The sequence below is a fragment of the Triticum dicoccoides genome, chromosome 6B (genome assembly GCF_002162155.2).
Source record: "Triticum dicoccoides isolate Atlit2015 ecotype Zavitan chromosome 6B, WEW_v2.0, whole genome shotgun sequence".
Lineage (NCBI taxonomy): Eukaryota > Viridiplantae > Streptophyta > Magnoliopsida > Poales > Poaceae > Triticum > Triticum dicoccoides.
Window position 1 is genome coordinate 55,222,847 of NC_041391.1, and position 4,806 is coordinate 55,227,652.

The following is a 4,806-nucleotide window of genomic DNA, read 5'->3' on the forward strand; positions in this document are numbered from 1 at the left end:
GTGCATCACTCCAGAATTCATTTGATGCTTTAATCAAAATGTTCTGAACCTCTTTTTTCTTTATGCGTGCACCACTCCAGAATTCATTGTTCTGAACCTCTTTTGTTCTGAACCCCTGTCAAGTGCATTTTCAATGAAAATGCAATATTCTTCAGAGCTTGTATGTCTGTTGCACTAATGCAAGTTCTCTTTTTTGTCAGAGCAGTGAGAAAACAAATGAGATTAAGGCAGACATGCAAAGTTCCAAACTATGCAATTCCACAAGACCACAAGGTATGGACTTATATATCAATTCTCGTTGTTTCTTTTAGGATGAAAAACGTAAAACAGTTTATATACCATTATGGAGTCATCAGTTTTCAAGTTAAACTGATCACACAAGAATTTTATTCACTACCGAGGGTACCTTGATGACAACAAGTACTCTGCTTCCAAGCTATACTGCCGGCTTGTTTCTTCCATGTTTGTACCCTCAATCACTGGATACTTCAGCACATCCATGGCATGCATCATGAAGCTATCATGTGCGGTCTCCTTCAATCCTCTCGCATGCCACCGCCAAAATAGCCACCTCTTCAACCTCCTTGCCGCCTTCTTCAACGACCTGAGGACCTAGCACGCAAACCAGCTTGCCTGCTGCTAGCGAAGCGGTGAAATATGCGACAAGGGTTTCCTCCTCAGATGACCGATATGAGCATGGTTTTTCCCTTGTCAAAAGCTCCATGAGAAGGACACCGAAGCTGTAAACGTCGCTTTTCTCGGTGAGCTGCCCCGAGTAGAAGTACAAGGGGTCTAGGTACCCAAATGTCCCTTGGATAGCGGTTGCGGTCTCTGTTTGATCGACCGGAATGCACCTCGAATCTCCAAAGTCTGACACCTTTGCTATGAGAGTGCCATCTAACAAAATGTTTTGGGACTTGATATCCCTATGGACTATAGGGAATGACACGGCCGAGTGAAGGTAGGCCAGAGCTCTTGCAGTCTCGGTTGCGATCCTTAGCCGATCTTCCCATGTCAGGGATGGCGCGGGTTCTTGGACATGAAGATGATGGTAAAGGGTCCCATTGGAGATGAACTCGTACACCAGCAACGGCACCTCCGTCTCAAGGCAACACCCAAAGAGCTTCACCACGTTTCGATGGTTGATCTGCGAGAGGATGGCTACCTCATTTATGAACTCATCGATTTCCCTCTGGATCACGACCTTGGACTTCTTGATCGCCACGACATGCAGGTCTGACATGATCCCTTTGTAGACCGTGCCATGCCCTCCTCCACCGATCTCGCGAGCTTTGCCGAAATTGTTTGTGGCCTCTTGTAGCTCCACCAAGGGGATGATCATCCTCTCGGCGATGTCTGCCTTCTGAGACACCAATTGTTGCAACAGATGCCCCCGATTTTGCTTGAAGAATTTCTTATTGAGCATTTTTGCCCTCCGTTGCTTCATCTTTCGGGTCACAAAAATAGCACCAAGCACCATGATTAGAAGGGCTGCTCCACTGCCAACTCCAATGCCGACACTTAATCCTGTGATTAGAATGTGCACAAATATTGTGTTTCTGTTGTTAAGGAAGAATCTATGAGATAGTACAAAACAGAGCATGAACCGATGCTATCTCTGGCGTGCAATTTTATTGGTTTTGTGCTCACCTAGAGAAGATCTGATGCATCCATTTCTTATGCGTGGGTCGCCATGGGCGCCACGCGGGCACCGGCATAGGTGCCCTCCGGCCGTGTTGGTGCACTCGCCGAAGCACAAGCCCGGCAGCGTGCACTCGTCGACGTCCTGGCATCCGCCGGCGAGGTATGGATTGCCTTGGTAACCGTCCAGGCACCGGCACACGTAGCCGCTGCGGTAGTTGCCGGAGACGTTGTGGCAGGAGGCATGGCCACTCTGGCACGCGCTCCTCCGTGCGTCCACGGGGCAGCCCGACGTTGCCACTCCGGGCAGCACCACCGGCCTCGAATCCACCGCAAACTCGAGGACGACGGGCACCGCCGGCCGGCGCGAGTGCGAGTACCCGGGCGAGTCGTTGAGGAGCGCGGCGGAGGCGCCGTCGAACCACCCTCTCTCGGCGATGCGCACCGCGATGGGCAGCCTGTCGGCGTGCTCGTTGCTCGAGTCCAGCGACTTGATCTCCACGCGGTAGGAGGGGCGGCCGATGGGGACGGGCGTCTCGCAGCAGCCGATGCCGGAGCATGTGGCAGTGGCGGCTCCGTCGCCGGTGGAGCTCGAGTTGGTCACGGCGCCGGTCCACTTGTCGTTGATGGAGCAGAAGGAGGAGCAGCCGCTGATGACGTTGCCGCCGCCGCCGTCCCCGACGAGCGTGACCTGCACGTTGCACCCCGTCACGACGAACTGGTTGCGCCACTCCGACAGCACGTACGGGCCGGCGACGCCGAGGCCGCCCCACGTGCCGCTGCCGTCGAGGCCTCCGGGCCCGGTGAAGTTGAGCTTGACCTGGCCCGCGCCGTCCACGACCCGCACCGTGGAGTTGGCCAGCGAGATCCCAACGACCCGGAGGCCGCTGACGACGAGCAGCCGCGGCTCTCCGGTGCGCGTCCGGTCGCAGGTGAGGTTGAATCCCGGCCAGTGGCACCCGTCGCCGATGCCGAACGGGTACGGCACGCGCACGGCGCCGCAGCTGGTTGGGCAGCGCGAGCCTGCACCTGGGGTAACCTGAGCCGCCGTCGCCGAGAGGCAGAGCTGCAGCAGCAACACCGTCAGCGCGGCAGCCGGAATCATCATCGCGGCGGGCCGGTTGTTCCATTATTGTCTCTCCAATCCATTATAAAGCTTTCTACAAGTTGAGCAAGTTGTAGGGAGAGCAGCCGCAACCTACCGTGACAGTGAGTGCTCGCTCGCTTGACCCTGTTAGAGCTAAACACGCCTCGTACAAGTGAGTCCGAGTAGTACTCCAAAACAGTAGCCGAGTAGGTTAGCTCTTATTAGTCTTGGCTGTTATATATATAGCCATGTAAAACCTCCCTGTAATCAACCAACGAAGATCAAAATCACCCAGGAGCTCACACGTACATGCAAAGCTAGCTAGCTAGCAACCAAGCCAGGCAAGCTGCTGGATCGTGTCTAGCCGGCGACTTGCGTATCTACGTATGCCTTGCCGTAGCTTCCGTACGTGAGCGAGCACTTCGGCGCCTTCGGCGGAACTCGTGCGTAACGTGGCGATGGGAAAACACAGATCGATATGATGGCCACAGGACCTTGTCGGTCCTGTTGAATACTTCTTTGTATTGCTTTGATCTTCGTTGGTGGTTTCGATCTAGCAACGATCAAAAGCCAACAATTGGTATCTAGAGCCTCGACGATCTACGATCTACGATGACGGACAGCGACGCTGAGTCGGTCAAGTCCGGCAACGGCGGTTCCAAGGTGAACAAGAAAGGCGACAATGTGAAGAAGGGCGGCAAGTCAGCAACAAGTGGTGGCGGAACGGGCGGCGCCAACGTACAGGCGCATCGCAACATCCCCATCCAGTACCCGATGCTCACCGACGCCAACTACGGCGTGTGGGCGGTGAAGATGAAGATCATTCTCCGAACCCTTCGAGTGTGGGAGGCCATCACGGACGACGACGTCGACAAGGAGTGCGACGAAGGTGCCATGGCCGCCATAGCCCAGTCTGTGCCGGATTCCGTGCTGATGACATTGGCGGAGTTCGAGACAGCAAGAGAGGCGTGGAACGCACTCAAAGAGATGAGGATCGGAGAAGATCGCGTCACCAAGGCTCGGGCACAAGTGCTGAAGCGCCAATTTCACAAATTGCAAAAGGAGGAAACTGAATTGGTGAATGACTATGCCATTCGTTTGACTACTTTAGTGGGAGAGATCCGCGCACTTGGTGCAAAGCTCGAGGAGACCGAGATTGTGGAGAAGTTTTTCAGTTCGGTCACTGATAAATTCACGTACATCATCGGCACGCTCGAGCAGCTTTACGACATCGACGACATGACCATAACGGAGGCGATCGGACGCTTGCGGACATGGGAAGAGAATGCTCGTGGTTGTCGGAAAGGCAAAGGAGGAGGTGATGACCAACTCATGTACTCGCGCGCAGATTGGGAGTCTCCAAGTAGCAAAGGAAGGCGCAACGATGGCGAAGGCTCAAGCAATGCGAAGCGCGGCGGACAAACCGAAGAAGGCAAAGGAAAATGCAAGCCACAAGGTCGTGGTAAGGCGGACTGATCTAAAGAGCGGAAGCCACGGAACTTGGATATGTCCGAGGTCAAGTGCTATAACTGCAACGAGATGGGTCACTTTGCGAAGGATTGTCCGGAGCCTAACAAGAGGGAGATCAAGGCAAATTTGGCGAAGCAGGAAGACGAACGTCCAGGTCTTCTGATGGCCGAAGTTTGTGATCTCGTGGAGCCTAACAAGCGGGAGATCAAGGCAAATTTGTCGAAGCAAGAAGACGAATGTCCAGGTCCTCTGATGGCCGAAGTTTGTGATCTCGTCCAAATGATGGTTGTGAAACCAAACCGGAAGGTGCTACTTCATGAGAAAAAGGTAACACCAAAGTTATCCGGGAGCCAGAACGTGTCGTGGTATCTCGACACGGGTGCTAGTAACCACATGACGGGGTGCAAGGAGAAGTTCCTCGAGCTAGAATATGATGTTCAAGGCTCGGTCAAGTTTGGTGATGGTTCAAATGTGGAGATTTGCGGGCAAGGTTCTGTCCTCTTCGAGGGTCTCACCGGAGAACATCGCATACTCACCGGTGTGTACTACATCCCACGGCTTCGCAGCAACATCATCTCTGTCGGGAAACTTGACGAGAATGGATGCAA

At 54.0% G+C, this 4,806-nt stretch overlaps 1 pseudogene; it reads right to left on the minus strand.

The window, feature by feature from the left end:
* Positions 1–303: 303 nt before the first annotated feature.
* LOC119324623 lies at positions 304–2,764 on the minus strand (annotated as a pseudogene).
* Between the last annotated feature and the right edge of the window lie 2,042 nt (positions 2,765–4,806).